Consider the following 17,261-nt stretch of genomic DNA (forward strand, 5'->3'; position numbering starts at 1 on the left):
TATGGACTTTGAATTTACCAACTCAATTTGCATCAAGACAGACATTGCTTCTCTACTTCTTGACCTTTTAAGGCAGGAATTGTGTTTGGAGCTAGGCAGGCTGTGGCCTGGGACTCAGCCCATTCTCCTCTGGGTCTTTTTCATGAGTCCTTGCCTGTCTTGGGTTCCAGGTCCACAAACTGGGAATGATCAAGTTCTTTAGTTAAGTGCTTTAATGTAGTAGGGCTGACCCTGGCATAGAGGGCCTTACCCTTTGTGCTTGCATTTTTCAGGCATTGTTGTTGTTGTTGTTGTTGTTGTTGTTGTTAAGGAAAGGCTTGCTAGCAAGAATTACAGGAGTCCAGAGAGACCTTCCTGAGCTATTAACCTAAAGGTTTGTTTCACTTTGCCTTCCCCCTCCCAAGTTCTACGGACTAGTGGTCTCTGTTCAATTTAAAGCTCCCATCTTTCTGCTATTTAAAGCTTTCTGTCAGTTTCTCATGAGACCTGGAACAGAGGCTAAGCTCCTCTCCCAGTGCAGTGTGTGTGCCTGCTACTCTGTGCTTACCTCACATCCCTTCAGCCCCTTTCTTCCTCACACTGGTCGGCTCCCTGTTTGTCAGACAAGACCAACAAGACCTGATCCCTAGACCTGTGCCAGTGTTCCCAGGCTGCCATGTTTCTTGTGTTCTCTGTTTGCAGGGATGGCTCCTTCTCTCCCTCAGACCTCTCCAGTGCCCCTCCTCCTTCTTTTCTCCCTCCTCCTCCTCCTCCTTCTCCTCCAAAAAGTCTTCCCTGTGTCCTCCCAGCAGCTCCTCTGCAGCACCGCCTCTTTCTATCACTGGGTCCTTTGTCTGATCTCTGCACACTGTCTTTCACTGTGACAATTTTACTTTCTTTTCTTCCTGTCACTTCTCCTTCAAAATAGAGAACAGGTCTCTTAACTGCTCCTGTACTTCCTGCTTGGTACAGTGCCTACCTAGCCCCTAGTCGGGACTCTGCAAATACTTGCTGGGTGTTTTGTTTGTTTGTTGTTTGCTTTTTGTTTTGTTTGTGATAGGGCCTCATATGTCAGCCCAGGCTGGCCTCAGACTCTTGGTGACCCTCTTGACTTAACTTGACACTAAATTAGTGGCTTTTAGAGTTGGGGGGAGAGTTCAGCTGGTAAAGTATTTGCTGTACAAGCACAAGGATCTGACTTTGGTCCCTAGAACCAATATACTTAAAAGTAAGGTGTGGTGCTCCATGCTTATAGTCCTTCATCTGGGGAGGAAGAGGGAGGAAGGTCTCTGAGACTTACTAGTGCCCTAGCTGAACTTGCAAACTCCAGGACAGTGGGGAATCCTGTCTCAAAATACAAGGAGAATAGCATTTGAGGAATGAAATCCTGACCTCTTGATTCCATGTTTATATGTTATACCCACTTCCATATCTATAGACATAATTATAGACAGACAGACAGACAGACAGACACACCCTTGCTCCTTCCTTGTCTCAGAACTGCCTTCACACTATATGGCTTTGCACACTGGTTTTCATTCTCTGGCCTCGTGAGAGTGAGGAATGTCACCAGGTAACTCGCACAGATGATTCTGTCCCAGCTTGTTCTTTTCTGGAAGGAAGCCAGACTTCTCCCTGCCACATGACTGGAAGGCTTCTCTGAGCCAGGGTACGGATATTGTCTGTCTGCATGGGCATGGAGGATATGTCTAAAGGGAAGCCAGAGCAAGGGACTAGCCTTTGAATGCTAAGCAGGAACTATGCTTCCCCTTGTATCGCCAGTATTAACTAATGGGCTGCAGTGGGCAGATGGAGGGAATCTTGATTACAGCAGAGGAATTTACAGTAAAATAAAGGCTGCCACATTATGGGGACTTCTTTTTTCTGAACCATAAATTGGAATCTCTGATGCCTGGTGGATGTCTACATCTCTAGCCCAGGACTCCAGCTGGAGAACTGTGGGAACATGGCTGACAGGCAGAGGTTTACACCTCATCAGGGCCTTTACTCTGCTAGGGGTGCGGGGCTTAAAGGCACCCAGCCTCTAAGCTTGCCTCTGCTAGGACATGTAATGTATCCACACCTTCTCTGGAGGCCTGAGCAGGGGCAGTGATGACCGACAAGCATTTGAGCATGCTCTAGGAAGCACCTCCTCTCTGTTCTTCTGTCTCCTTCACAGAAGAATGCCACAGAGAGAAAACAGCCCGGGCTTGTGAACACTCAGGAACAAGGCAAGGCATAAGGGCAGTATGTAGTACTAAGCCCTCATCTGCTTGAAGGTGGGGTTTGGGCAGAGGTCCCTCCCATCCTTCCTCAGGCCTCTTGCTACCTCGGAAGCTCTAACACAGAGACTGAGAGACAGACAGGCTCCACCCCATTCACTGCCAGTCATCTTCAAGTCAGCAGGGTGCAATTAATTTCATCTTTACAAATAAAACCAAAGCCTTGGGGAGGAAGGGTAGCTCAGTGCCTGTCTAACACACACGAGGCCCTGCATCCATCCCAAGCACCACATAAGCCATGCTTGTACTCTCAGCACTTGGGTAGAAGTGAAAACGTCAGACATTCAAATGCATCCTTAGCTACAGAGAAAATTGGAGGGTGGATTGTGTTATGGGGAGCCCTTTTTCAAAAACAAAAACGAAACAACAATAGTGAAAGAAACCAATTTCCAACAGTGCAATTGACTGCCCACAGTAAGACACCTGGGCATCAAGTTGCCAGGTAACTCTGCCATCCTCACTGCCTTCAGTCTCAAGCAGCTGCTGTGTGTAGGATCCCTTAGGCTGGCCACAGTAAGGTGCCAGAAATGCCTACTCTGCTGCTTCCAGCTCTCCTGAGGGGCAGGAGGAACAGCACTGGAGTCAGAGTGACAGGGACTGGCGAGGTCTTGAGTGTTCAAGGGTTGCCAGTTCATCCAGCACTTTCAGGAGACATAGAAATTCAGTAGCCTTGGAATTCAAGCTTCAGTTTATGCAAAGCTCGGGTGTCATTTCTGCAGAGGAATAGACATATGGACAAATAGCTTCCTCCCTGATGACATCCAAATCTCAGCTGCATACAGGCTCTCTATGAGCCCCTCTCCTTTCCCTCTGTGGCCCTTACACCGCTGAATGACTTCTAGCAGAATCTCAGAAGGATGCCCACTTCAGGAAACTGGGAGATAGCAGTGGAGTTTGGGATCCTGTGGTCAGCCTGCAGCCCAGGTGTGCTGGTGCCTTTTATTATCTCCCCAGCATTCCTGCTGTCTTCCTGTCCAGGCTTGGAGCACCCTGGCCCTCTCTGAGCCAGCCTTCATTAAGCTGCTTTGGCTAGAGTCTCTGAAAACACACAGAGGAATATTTATGTTCAACCCGTTAGGTTTTTTTTTTTTAAATGTCAACAATCCAACTTATTTTTTGGCTTTTTCTTTGCTGCATTAGAAGAAATCAATTTCTCTTACAGACAGCAAGGTGACCTTCTCTGGGATGAAATAGGAACACTTTTTTTCCCCCTTGCTAGCCATTGTGCTTCTGATGACTAAACTCTTCTTACCCTAAAGGTAGAAGGAAGTTCCTGTGTTTATGAACATTTGCATGCACATGCCCCTGTGTCTCCTATAAATGTGTGCATGCATGTGCCCTTATGTGTATGTACATGCTTAGGGAAGCATTAAAATTGCATTCAGATACCTTATGAAAGAAAAGAATAAACATTTGGAATAAAAGGCAGTACAGAATGTGTTGTAGTTATGGAAAAGACAGGAAAGACAGATAATATTTTGTGTGTGTGTACATGCCATCATGTGATCCAATTCAATTTATCACACTGAACAGTAAGACCCTTTACTTGTTGAGCCATCAAAGGAACTTCAGCCTTGGATTTTCTAGTCCCAAGATAGGTAATCTTGGTATCAGGAATTCTACGAAGCCTGGAACATGGCTGGAAGGGGGGACAAATATGAGATATGACTTAAGATTCTAGAAAATTGAGTAGAACCTGCCATTTCCTCTGGACTCAGTGCTCAATGGTCAGATAAGGAGCATGTGCCAGGCGGTGAAGACACTAAGCAAATCCAACTGAGGTCTGGGCAGATAAGCATATGCACTCTGACTTCTCAGTTCTGTCTGCCTCACAGTGATGGAATTAGTTTCGAATCCTACTATTGAGGCATAAAGGAAGCTTGGAAGTTAGAAGACCTAATTATAGGTTATTTTATAAGATAATCCTTTGGTCATGAGCTGCAATTTGTTCGTGATTTAACTTAAGTAAAAAGCTGCAAAGGTTCTTGGGTATGGCTGAATAATAAAACACTTGCTTTATATGTGTGAAGTCTGAAGTTTGATCCCCAGCATAAACAAATCCCTAAACCAGCCAGCCAGCCAGCCAGCCAACCAACCAACCAACCAGCCAGCCATACAAACCTGTTTTGCCCTGATTCTTAAATGTCTGCCAATGACCATTGCTAAAGGATTGTCATCCACCTATGGTGCTGGGTGTGATGGGGATTGGAGTCTAGCAACGGGAAGTTAATCACAGGAGTATGCCCTTAGAGGGGACATGGGTGTCCTAGTCCTTCCTGTCTTTTCTTTGCTTCTGATCTATCATGAGGTGAACAGCTGTCTCCCATATATAGTCTATGCAATGATAGTCTAACTCACAGTGGTCCCCAGAGCAACAGGGTCCAGGTATGTCTGTCTGTCTGTGCATGTTCATGTATATATAGGGACAGGTGTGTGTGTGTGTGTGTGAGATAGAGCATTCCTCTGTGTGTGTGTGTCTGTCTGTGTATGCATTTTCATGTGTATATAGGGACAGGTGTGTGTGTGTGTGTGTGTGTGTGTGTGTGTGTGTGTGTGTGATAGAGCATTCTTCTATGTGTGTAGACCAGAAAACAACTTCAGATGTTTCTGAAATACTATTCACTTTTTTCCACTTTTTGTTTTTGTTTTGTTGTTTTGTTTTGTTTTGTTTGTCATGGTCTTTCTCCTGGATCTCTCCAAGTTGGTTAGGCTATCTGGCCAGTGAGTCCTAGCCTGTCTCAGCCTTTCTAGAGGAAATGCATCATATAGACATTTGTTTGTTTTTACCTGGGTTTGAGGGATGGAACTCAGGTCTTCTATTCTCAAGGTAAGCCCCTCATGATCAAGCTCCTTCCTTTCTCCATTAACTGCTTCTTTAATTGAGAAAAAGTGGGTGGGTGGAGCTTGTTAAAACTCTGGGCCAGGTTCTGACCTTAGAAACTCTGGTAACAAGGTGTTCAACAGGGGAAGAGAAAGAGAAAGCAAATCATGAAGGTGTGCAGATGCAGCCAAGGCTGAAGCTCCTTTTAGGAGGCAGGAATGGAGCAGGAGCTGAGGAAGAAGGGCCTGAATCCAAGCTACTCCAACAGACATGTGCCATGAAAGAGGTTTTATGTCAACGTTCAAAGCCCCAGGAGAAAGACGGCCATAAGCATACATTCACCAAGCACACTGCTTGGGAGTTGCATGGACAGGCTGCAGAGAAGTGGGAGATGCTTCTCTAGAGGTAGTAGATGTTAACTTCTGTCATTTCTAGGTCTAAGATTGATGGGGACTAAAGGTCCATACAGGTTGGTGATATTTTATCCTAATTCCCCAGAGTCAAGAATGTTAGGTCATGTTCAGTCCAAATAAGTGTGGTTCCGAACTTGTCCAAACATTAAACTTCTACAGGCTCTTGATGTTTTGCCAGACAAGGTCAAAGAGTGTGTGGGTCCCTTCATACTCCATGTGAGTGTGGCATAGCCTCATTCTCAGTGGTATATCTTGTAAGGCAGGTACTTAGAAACCACCTTTGCCAAAAAGCACTGGCTCCTTACTTGGGTCCACAAGACTCTACTGTATGCAGAATAAAAGCCTGGTATCCCTACCTTCGTTTTTGTTTGTTTGTTTTTTGTTTTTATCTCCTTTAGGCATTTGACAGTTGGCTTTTGCAGTATTCTATTCAGACACCCAGAGACACCTAAACCTACATCACCCTGGATTCTGGGAATGACCGGACTGATTGAAAATCCTTTTGATGAGGACTGAAACTAATCCCAATCACTGGTAAGCTGACAGGTGACCCCCTAAGTGAAGGCATCTATCTATGTTAGTGAGGCTGTACCCTAAAACAACAACAGATGTATTGCTCCCTTCAAGCAATAAGAATGTAGCTTTTCTGCTGTAATTCTGCCTGTGTTCAAACCCAAAGCTTGTGTAGTACTCTATGTAAGTCACAGGAGCACATAAGCATATTTTTCTTAGTCTGGTGAGCCTGGGAGTTCTCAGGAAGAGTTTCTGACTTGATGTTAATGTCCTTATGTGCCTCTTTTAGCCCCCAGTGTCTTGTAGCATGGTACCCTTTCTGACTTGTGAGTGGGATCATCCAGATAATGTTGTCTACATGTCCACCCAGGTATGGAGCCAGCCTACATCCTCAAAATGGAGTTAAAATCTGATAAAGTAGAGTTTCTGATAAAGCCAGTTTGAGAAAGCACCCTTTTACACAGTACAGAGTAACTTAGATCAGGGCACAACCTGATCTCAACAGTTACTACAATACATGAAAGTACTAAGTCCCATCTCCTGTTCAGTCATACAAAAATCAGTAAAATAATTGCTGGGGCTTCAGACTGAAAAAGTGTAACATAAAAACAAAAAGACTAGGCCTTTAGGCCTAGGCTTGAGAATGTGACCTTTGTGACTCAATGCTCCAAGGCATGCTAATCATAAAACAGATAGTGACATTCCTCCACCCACCTGCTTCCTGGGTTCAGGGAGTATTTGTTCAAAATGAGGTCACCCTGACCATTCTTAGAACCCGCTATGCAAATGTGCTATTGTTAGAGGCTCATAGAAACTGTCTTGAGAAATAACCACACAATTATCAGGTATTTTTCCTTGTGACATTCCATTTCCTTGTGACTCTTAACTGGTATTTTTGGTATTTTCCAATAATGCCCTCCCCAACCCCTTGATTGTGTTTTTTTTTTCCTTTAAATACCCCCTTCCCCAGCTACTTGGGGTTCCACAGTCCTCTACCCTCTGTGTGATGTACGACTGTGAGCCCCAGAGTGCGCCTGGAATAAAAAGTCCTCTTGTGGTTTACATCAAGGCCATTTTTTGTAAGTGATTTGGGGTGTCACCTCTCCTGAGTCAGAATGTGGGGGAGTCCTCACTTTGTGGGTCTTTCATGAACACGTATTCAAGACCAGGTCGTCCTGAATATCTTGACTCAGTTTCCTCATTGGAACACAGACTAATAATTATCTTATTGAACTATTGGCAAGATAAAATGAGCTGACATAAAGATAGCTATTTGAGCCAAGCTGGTCTCTAAGGAGTACTATGGCTTTGCTATTATTGTTTGTGGCTGTCTCTTCCTCTCATCCCATGCTATCTGGGGCGGGGGGGGGGGAGAGCGGGGAGGCAGGGTTCAGGGAGAGGAGGCTTAATGGAATTTGAAGCTGGAAGCAGCATGCCACCATTGCTAATTGATTGTGTGACTTGGCAACTTAACCTCTTTGAGCTTTAGTTTTCCTCCTGAAAATGCAGATGATAATAGCTCCCTCTGTACCGGCTGATGGAGATCAAATGAAATAATGCATGCAGAAGCACTTTCAAAGTTTCAAATTGTTGAAGGCCAGTCACTGGATTAATATTCCCTCCCAGACTTCTCATAAAGAGGGCAGAGATAGCTCTCTCTGTTTAACAGAGAAACTCAGGGCAAAGGGACTCAGTGGTTCACCTCAATTTTTCTGGGTGTCTGGGGTTGAGTCCAGCCTGGACTGCTGTCTCTGCTCTCAGCAACTTCTTCAAACTGTCAGGTCAAATGCCCTCTCCTGTTGTGTAGCCTTTGAAGCCACATAAATCAAAGCAAAATCCTCCTCCTGCCAGTTTGCTAGGTTCTAATTGCATCTTGCTTCAGAAATGGGAATAATTAAACCAGGAGCTTGATTTTAATAGACCTCAGGTCAGGCTCAGCATCCTGCATCCTTGGTCAATTTCTCCACCACTTCTTAGCTAATCTGGGATAGAGGAAACAGTCCTGGAGTGGCTCATTTGCATCAAGACCACTGTAATTTGTAAGTAAATGGCATTGCTTTTAAGTGCCAAGGAACATCTGTACAGAGAAGACTGCCTTCCTTTCTACAAATAACTACAAAACCCCTCACTTTCTCCTCCCAGGAGGAGTCCTACTCCACCCCTCTTCAAAATGTAATCATAAAAGGTTTTCTCTAGTCAAGGGCAGCTCTCCTTGCTTGCCTGCAGGAGGAATTATTTGAAGAAGAAGGTTTTTTGGTTTTGGTTTTGGTTTTTTTATTATTTTATTTTATTTTATTTTATTTTATTTTATTTTATTTTATTTTTGTTTATCAAGACAGGGTTTCTCTGTATAGCCCTGGCTGTCCTGGAACTCACTTTGTAGACCAGGCTGACCTTGAACTCAGAAATTCGCCTGCCTCTGCCTCCAGAGTGCTGGAATTAAAGGCGTGCAGGACAGAAGCGTTTCAGTGCATGAGAAGCTGGTGAGTTAGAGCTCTTAAGGAAGTTCACTAGCTCAGAAGGAAGACAATGTTACCACATGTGTAACAGAAGACAATGTTGCCACATGTGTAACAGAAGACAGACAATGTTGCCACATGTGTAACAGAAGGCAGACAAGGGTGTTTTAAGAAAGCTGCAAAGTTCTTCATGACCTGTGTTCTGCACCACTTGCCACGAGCATGCTATGCCAAAAGCTTAGGGGAACAAGTTTGTATTTTCTCACAGTGTCAGAATTTATTGAATAATGATTAATTCACAAGGCTTAACTGTTTCAATGGTAGCAATTTGTCAAAAAATCTACCTGTTTTGGTAGCCTAGCCAAGGCAAATGCAAATCCTTTATTCCAATCTTAATTATTAGTATTCTCATATTCACACAACATATAGTGAATTCAATGTGTGTGTGTGTGTGTGTGTGTGTGTGTGTAAGTAAGTAAGTAAATGGCATTGCTTTTAAGTGCCAAGGAACATTCTATCTATCTATCTATCTATCTATCTATCTATCTATCTATCTATCATCTATATATCTATCAGGATGAATGTAAGTTAAATGTTGCTGCTGCAGACATCAGGAGTTTTCAGGGTGGGCAAACTGCTGCCAGGACTCCTGGAGAGCACGATTCAGCTGCAAGGTAAAAGGTCAGAGCAGGCTTAGAACAGGAGATGGGTCAGGAGTGAGGAATGGAGGGTCAGATCTAGATAGGTTAATGGTGGACAGGCGGGCTGCTGAGTCGTTTGAATCAACAGTAGGAGTCTAAGGTAAGTTGGTCTCTCACACACACCAGGTGTCAAATGGTAGGTTGGTATGGGGCCATGCCATCAGAGTGCTGGGGTGTTCATCATTTCAGGGGTCCAGGTCAGAGAGTTAAACCCTTTACTCAGTCTGGTGAGTTTTATACGTTCCAGAATCTTATTCTCCTGGTATGATTTTAATACACCCTCTACAGTTTAATCCCCACAATAAACTTATAGGGTGGCTCCCTTTCTAATCCCATAAACTAGTCACTTATTAATCTTTGCTGGATCTGTATTGTCTGACAGATGGTGTCCTTTGTGAATCTAATCACTGGCCACATTGACCCTTCTCCCTCAACATGGAATTAAATGCTACTTATAAAGTGGAGTCTCTTAGGACTTGACACAAACTGAGAAGCCACTGTTTTATCAATATAGGGTAACTTAGAGTAGACCATAACCCAATCTCAACGTTACTGAAACACAAGGAAAGATGTGGAGAGAAGATGCAGGCTCAGCCGGACCTCAGAGAATGGTGTGCCTTCTTCACCAGGACCTCTCCATGTTCCTCACTCCTTCTACATTCCAGTGTGGTTCCCGCGCCTCTGCTCACATCCTCATCTTGTATTGCTAGGTAGTCAGATATCAGCACTTGGATGGTCACTTGGGATGGACCCCTCCCTTGTCTTCAGCTTAAATACTAGGAGCTGGGACAAGAGGACTCTGATTATTGGTCAAAGATTGAACACTCAGTCATTTCTGGCCCTGGAGGGAGACATGGCACGCTTCCCCCAAAGATCATGAAATTACTCTCTAGCCAAGGGCATTCTGGTAAAGAATAAAGATATAATACCATAAGATTTAATCCAAATGGGATTGTCAATCACCCGAGCAGAAAGCTGTCTGTTCCAGAAACTTTAAGAAATAATAAAAAGTCTACCTAGGCATAAGGTTGGCCCAGTGGCCCCTTTGGCCATTGTCCACTGTCACTTTTGAAGATGCTTCACTTTGCTTTGTAATAAACTATTTTGTACACTACAGTCTGGTTTGTTATTTGATTTTTTGGCAAATATCATGAGGATCAGGAAGACCAGGAGAAGGTAGAGATCTCTGTAACAGTATTATTCTAAATAGCTCCTTGCTTCTTCTAGTGCCCCCTGGAGCTCTGCAGTCTAAGGAGAGCTGACTCATTGTATTTCTAATGCCCTCTCTTCTAGCACATATTTGCTGTGTTCTCTCTGCTTCAGCCCTTCCCTGAATGCTAGGGATAGATGGCTCAAAAGAAGGTTACACCTTGGGATGGATTGGAACATAGGCTTGGTTCCTGTTCCACTGAGTGACTGTAGAAAAGCCAGTATGGCCTCACATTTGGCATCTGTAAAATGTCAGTGCTTCCAAATCCATGTGGTGAAACCCCAGCTCCCAAGGTAATGACAGGAGCCAGGATGCTTAAGGAAGTCTTGGGGGCTCTGCCCTCTTAGAGTAAGTGCCATAAATGCCCTCTATAAAAGAGGCCTGTGAGACCCCTTGCTCCTTCCCACAGATATAGGATGCATGGGGAGATGATCTCTTCTCTTTGGGTTCCAGGGATCAAGCACAGGTCTCCAGGCTTGAGGGACAAGTGCTGTTACTCACAGAGACATCTCACCATTCTGTGAACACTTTTATATTCTATCTTGAGAGGTCATATCTGTACCCCTATATTGCAGAAAGGAGTCTATGTATTGCACTATGGCTTAACACGTTTCTGCCAGTGGTTTGCTTGCTCCCTCCTTTATCTGAACATTCCTTTACACATTTCCCATTTTTTCTCTGATGGTATAAAAAACTATCTGTGTTTTTTATGTGTGTAGGGGTCAGGAGTAAAACTTTTCTTTTTACTTTTCATAAAGTCCTGTACTGTCTTAGTTTTAGTTTCTATTGCTGTGATGAAACACCATGAATAAAAATCAAGTTGGGGAGAAAAGGGTTTATTTAGCTTATACTTTTATATATCACTGTCAAAATCACAACAGGAACTCAAACAGGGAAGGAACCTGGAGGTAGGAGCTGATGCAGAGGCCATGTAGCAGAGCTGCTTATTGGCTTGCTCCCCATGGCTTACTCAACCTACTTATAGAGGCCACGGGTGGCACCATTCACAATGGGTTGAGCCCTCCTGGATTGATCACTAATTAAGAAAATGCCCTACAAGCTTGCCTGATCTTATGGAGGCATTTTCTCAATAGAGGCTCCCTCCTCTCTAATGATCCTAGCTTTTGCCAAACTGACATAAAACTAGCCCGCACAACTGATCCTTTGACATATAGACACATCACCATTAAGTCACCTTTCATTTCTCATCCATCTCCAGAATCTCATATTAAAACCATAAATAACTTTAAAAGCTCCACAGACTTTACAAATTCAAATGCATTAAAAATTCAGTTCCTTTAACACATCCACTCTCAAAAACAAACAAACCAAAACCAAACCAAAATCCCAAATCTTTTTTAAAAGTTTGAAATTTCAGCCAGGTGTGGTGGTGCACGCCTTTAATCCTAGCACTCGGGAGGCAGAGGCAGGAGGATTTCTGAGTTCGAGGCCAACCTGGTCTACAAAGTGAGTTCCAGGACACTGTATAGCCAGGGCTATACAGAGAAACCCTGTCTCGAAAAACCAAAAAAAAAAGTTTGAAATTTCTCAATTATGAATTTCTGTAAACAACAACAACAACAAATCAAAGTTAAGTTAAATACTTCTTTACTTCAAAAGGGAAGGACCAGGGAACGAACATTCACAATCTGGACAAGGCAAAACCAAATCCCAGCTGCATTAACAGCACATTGTCCAATGTTTGGGATCCACTCATGAACGTCTGGGCTCCTCCAAAGGTTGGGTCACTTCTCCAGCTCCTCCCTTTGCAGCACACACAGCTGGTTTTCTAGGCTCTGGCTGGCTCACTCCACTGCTGCTGCTGTCCTTGATGGTCATCCCATAGCACTGGCATCTCCACAATGCTGGAGTCCTCTGTTGTAACTGGGCTGCACATTCACCAATAGTCTCTCATAGGCTCTCTTCATGGTGTCAAGTCTCAACTTCTCTATATTGACCCCTTAAATCCCATGCCTTCAACTGCTTCGGAGGCTGCAGCTTCTCCAGTGGACTCTCCTGACCTCTCACAGTGCCAAGCCTCGGTTCTCCATGACACCTTCATGCTTTCAAAACTAGTGCCACCTTAACTACCAAGTTTGGCTGCCAGCATGATGTACAACCTTAGCTGACTCTGGAACCATCTTCTGTGTACTCCCAGGAAACACTTCCCAGATTTTAATTCAATGATGCTGGTCTCTTGTTAACCACCACTAATTTCTCAGCTTCAGCTGGCCAGCCTCAAGTATCTCTGAAAAGCAAAGGTTTCACTTTAGTAGTACTGGTATCTTGTTCATCACAGCTGATTCTTCAGCCTCAATAACCAGAACAACTTCCCTCTGAAACTTTATAAGCTAGGCCACCATCATCTATCTGCAATGCCCTCAACATTCATATCTTTCAAGCATCGAACACTCAATGGCTTTTTTTTTTTTTTCAGAAAGTTCCAAAGTCCTTCCACAATCCTCCCAAAACAACATCCTCATATCTGTCACAGCAATACCCCACTTCTGGTACCAGCTTGTCCCAGTATGAGTTTCTACTGCTGCAAAGAAACACTAGGTAAAAAAGCAAGGGGGAGGACCAGGCGGTGGTGGTGCATGCCTTTAATTCCAGCACTTGGGAGGCAGAGGCAGGTGGATTTCTGAGTTCGAGGCCAACCTGGTCTACAAAGTAGGTTCCAGGATAGCCAGGGCTGCACAGAGAAACACTGTCTTGGAAAACAACAACAACAAAAAACAAACAAACAAAGGGAGGAAGGGTTTGTCTTTCATTTCTATATCACTGTTGAAGGAAATCAGGAAACCACCCAGAACATGTAGCCTGAAACAAAGAACACTTTTAATTTCACATAAACTGTACATGCTTCCTATTAAGCTTCCTGTGTTAGTTCTTCTTGTAGGATCAGGGACAGAATAGAGGATTTCAGGGGACAGTATCTGTGACCCCCACCCTGAGCTTTGTCATCTGCCTGTCTGAAGACTTTTCTTCTAATATTTGGAACTGAGTCTATGACAAGGAATGAGACTTCTTCTCTTCAGTTGTATTGCCTTTGTCACCACTAAACATTGGTATCCCATTTCTTTCTTCCCCCAAATAACCCAGTTAGCTGTTATTTAAATAACCTAGTTAGCTGTTATTTAAAAAGCATGCCCAAGTGCCGCTCCAGGTTATAGGGTTCCCATGACAGAACAGGAAAAACAGGGCTAAGAAGGATGCAGAGACTTGTTTTTCTGGAATATTAAGAATAATCATGCCTTTCTTTTGGGTACCTGCTCCTTGCTGTTTAAATGGGCAAGTACATGAAGCCCAGGGAAAGTGGTGCTGGTCCTGGCTGGATTCTACTCTGGATGCAAAGCCGTCATGGTGAAGAACATTGACCATGGCATGCCCTTACAGCCATGCCATGGTGACTGGAATTGACTGTTATCCCCAAAAAGTGACAGCTGCTATGGGCAAGAAGAAAATTGCCAAGCGATCCAAGATCAAGTCCTTTGTGAAAGTTTAGAGCTACAACCACCTCATGCCCACAAGGTACTCTGCAGCTATCCCCTTGGACAAGACTGTTGTTAACAAGGATGTGTTCAGGGATCCAGCTTTGAAACACAAAGCCAGGCGGGAGGCCAAGGTCAAGTTTGAGTAGCAATACAAGACAGGGAAGAACAAATGGTTTTTCCAGAAGCTTCGCTTTTTGGTACATTTTGTTTTTGTCATTAATAATAATAATATTAAAAAAAGAGTAATCACTGTTTTTTTTTTTTATCCCCAGAAATGTTGTCCGTCCCTACTATATGGACTGGATAACACGCCTTACTCAGTGGTTAGAGAGCAGCAGGTATGAGCCCTGTGGCTCTTATGGTAGTCTGGGCTACTACAGCAATAGCAACTCACTGAGTAGTATCCAAACAACAGCCTCTGAGGTTGGAAAGTCTTGGATCCGAGTGCTTGGTAGTCAGCAGTTCCTACCTGTAGATGCACCTTGTTGCTGTGTTCTCATCTTCTGGGCTCTCATCCTCACATTCCACCGGATCTCATGGGAAAGGCATGCTGGCAGGTATGCGGGGCAGCCCATATCCGCAGTCAGGAGCAGAGAGATGAATACTGGTACTCATCTCTCTTTCTACTTTTATTCAGCTTGGAGATAGCCCATAGAATGATCTTTGTAGCTCAATTAATCCAATATAGAAAATCCCTCAAAGATGTGCTCAGAGGTTTGTCTTCTAGGTGAGTCTAGATCCTGTTGACGATATTCACTAACTGTGGCAAGACTGACACTATGATTAGGTTTCCCTGGCCCCAGTCCAGGATCATTTCCCCTCTCTCCCCATCCAGCTCTATCTGAAAAGGCCCTGCACAAACTAGGGAGAACCCTGAGCTTGCAGGGCAGGTGTGTCCATACCTCATACAAGAAATCAAGTGTTTACTGCCTGCAGGCCTCATAGTGAGAGTGGCAACACGTAGTTTACTCCTAGGATGAAAGACCATGGTGTAGCCATTTGTATCACTCAAACATATTTGGAGTCATGTGTTGAGATAGCCCTAGGATCTTGACACCCCGAATGTCCTCTAGAGATAAGGGCACAGGCATGGTGCCTGTCTTGATATGAATGCACATACTTCTGTGCTCTGAGTTAGGAATATCATTCCGATGAGGTCCTAAGCATGCTATGAAGGAAGAACACAGGCATAGTACCTGTCTACTTGTGGTTCCATACACTTCTGGGTAAACGCTTAAATGTTCAAGATTAGGTCCTTCTAAAGTGGGGGCTCGGGGCATAATGAATCCCCATTATGTTCATCATCATGGTGAACACTCACTGATGATGCCTGCTGTACCTGGCATTGGTTTAAAGACTTGACTAATTCAGAAATTCAGGTATATTTCTCAAATTAAGCAGATCTCCAGGATGGAAGCCAGGCAGCTGGATCACGGAACTGCATACACTGACACCCAAGTCCCTAGCTGTGTGTGACTGGCCTACATGCGTGTACCTCTGCGTGCAGTATAGCAGGGAAGGGGATGAAATGGAAGGAAAACTGAAAAGGTCTGGAGTTCAGTGCAGCTTTCCCTGCAGCTGGCTCTGCCTTTTAATCAGGGAACTTTGCTTTTCTATAAGGTTAGAGAGGCAACATGAACCCCACTGGGGACTGAGCCGTGAATGTAAAAAGCTACAAAGACCTGTTATTATAAAGCCTGTTTTCATTAAGATGATATTCCAGTTACTATGGATACCTAATAAGTTAGTCTAAAACTTATGTACATAAAAGAATCATTTACTATGCTCTCACAACCCACAGGCCAAGAATGTCAGCTGGACATTTCCTACATTGTACAAGGTTTGGGGCCTCGGCTGGAAGACTTGGTGAAAGGGAGCAAATAACAGTGAGGGATGGAGTCATCTGATGACCTACTCACAGTAAGGGGCAGAGTCATCTGATGGCCCACCTGCTCACAGGAGGAGTTGAGTCAAAGACCTGTCCATTCTCAGTGAGGGGCAAAGTTATGGGAAGGATGACTGACCCTCACACTCATAGCGAGGGGCTGCTGCTGTCTGCCAAAGCTGAGGACTGAGATAGGTTGTGTGTAGCCACTGTATGTGGCTTGGGTTCCTCCTGTCTTTACAATAGGGAGGAAGAGACAGAGACAGAGAAAAGAAAGTCAATAAAACCCCTCCTTTCTGTGAGAGAAGTTTACTCTGTAAAATAGTCCTTGTTCATGAGCTTGCCTCTTCTCTCCAGGAAGAGAGAGATAAGTCTAAATCATTACACACTTTTCTCTGTGGCGCTGGGGATGGAAGCTACTAGGCTTTTACGCATGCTGGGCGCACACTGTACGGAAAAGCTGCAGCCAAACCTTCAATCTCTAGTTTTCTTGATAGTACAGAAAGCAGAAAGCAACAGACTTGAATCTCCACAGCCCATCCCCTGTTTGCCAGGAAGCAGCCCCCCCCCCCCACCTTTCAAGCTTCGCTTCAGCACACTGTTTAAGGATAAATTCAGAGCAACCTGTGGGATTTTCTTATTTTTTCTAGGTATCTCCCATACATGTTTTAAAACTTGTTTTTCTCTTGCTGATCCATCATTTGTTACCAGAGTCTGGCTCAAGTAAGATCCAAGCATGGTGGAAAGGAACCAAGAGCCCCAGTTTATGAGTTTGACTTGACTTAACATGCTTTTGCTGCTGCCATGGTATGACGTGTAGCGTGTGGCTATTTCTTTTTTCTTTTCTTTTCTTTTTGGCATTTCAGTACAGTATTCAGGAAAATTACATACCCCGTGAAACACTTTATTATAAAATAGGCTTTGTGAGAGATGCTTTGGCCCAATTGAGCACCGTGCTGATGCTCTGATCACATTCAGGCAGGCCAGGCTAAGCTCTGACATCTGGTAAATTAGATGCATTAAATTGCATTTTCCACTTAATGATATTTCCAGCTTATGATGGATTTATCAGGACACAACCTCACTGTAAACTATGAGTTCCCAGGATTTTTGATGCATTGCATTGTTTTATTGTCTTTTGATAGCCTAGTTCCCAGGGCCTTTGCTGGACAACCTGAGACAGGCAGAGGAAACACTTCCCTCTCTCATGAAGTTTTCTGTTTGTTTCACCTCCTACCTTGGCCCTTGCTCTAGCCTCTCTCCTTCCCATTTCCAACTTGGTTGTGTTTATTTTCTAGTTGCTAGGATGAAACACCTGACAAAGGCAACTTAGCGAAGGTGGGGCTGGTTTAGTCATCCTCTTATGGGAAGGGGGGAGGGGCCCTGTCTTAGTCAGGGTTTCTACTCCTGCACAAACATCATGACCAAGAAGCAAGTTGGGGAGGAAAGGGTTTATTCAGCTTACACTTCCATACTGCTGTTCATCACCCAAGGAAGTCAGGAC

At 44.2% G+C, this 17,261-nt stretch overlaps 1 pseudogene; it reads left to right on the forward strand.

The window, feature by feature from the left end:
- Window positions 1–13,665: 13,665 nt before the first annotated feature.
- LOC110296664 lies at window positions 13,666–14,632 on the forward strand (annotated as a pseudogene).
- The last annotated feature ends 2,629 nt before the right edge of the window (window positions 14,633–17,261 follow it).

This window comes from Mus caroli, chromosome 1 (genome assembly GCF_900094665.2).
Source record: "Mus caroli chromosome 1, CAROLI_EIJ_v1.1, whole genome shotgun sequence".
NCBI classification, from domain to species: Eukaryota; Metazoa; Chordata; class Mammalia; order Rodentia; family Muridae; genus Mus; species Mus caroli.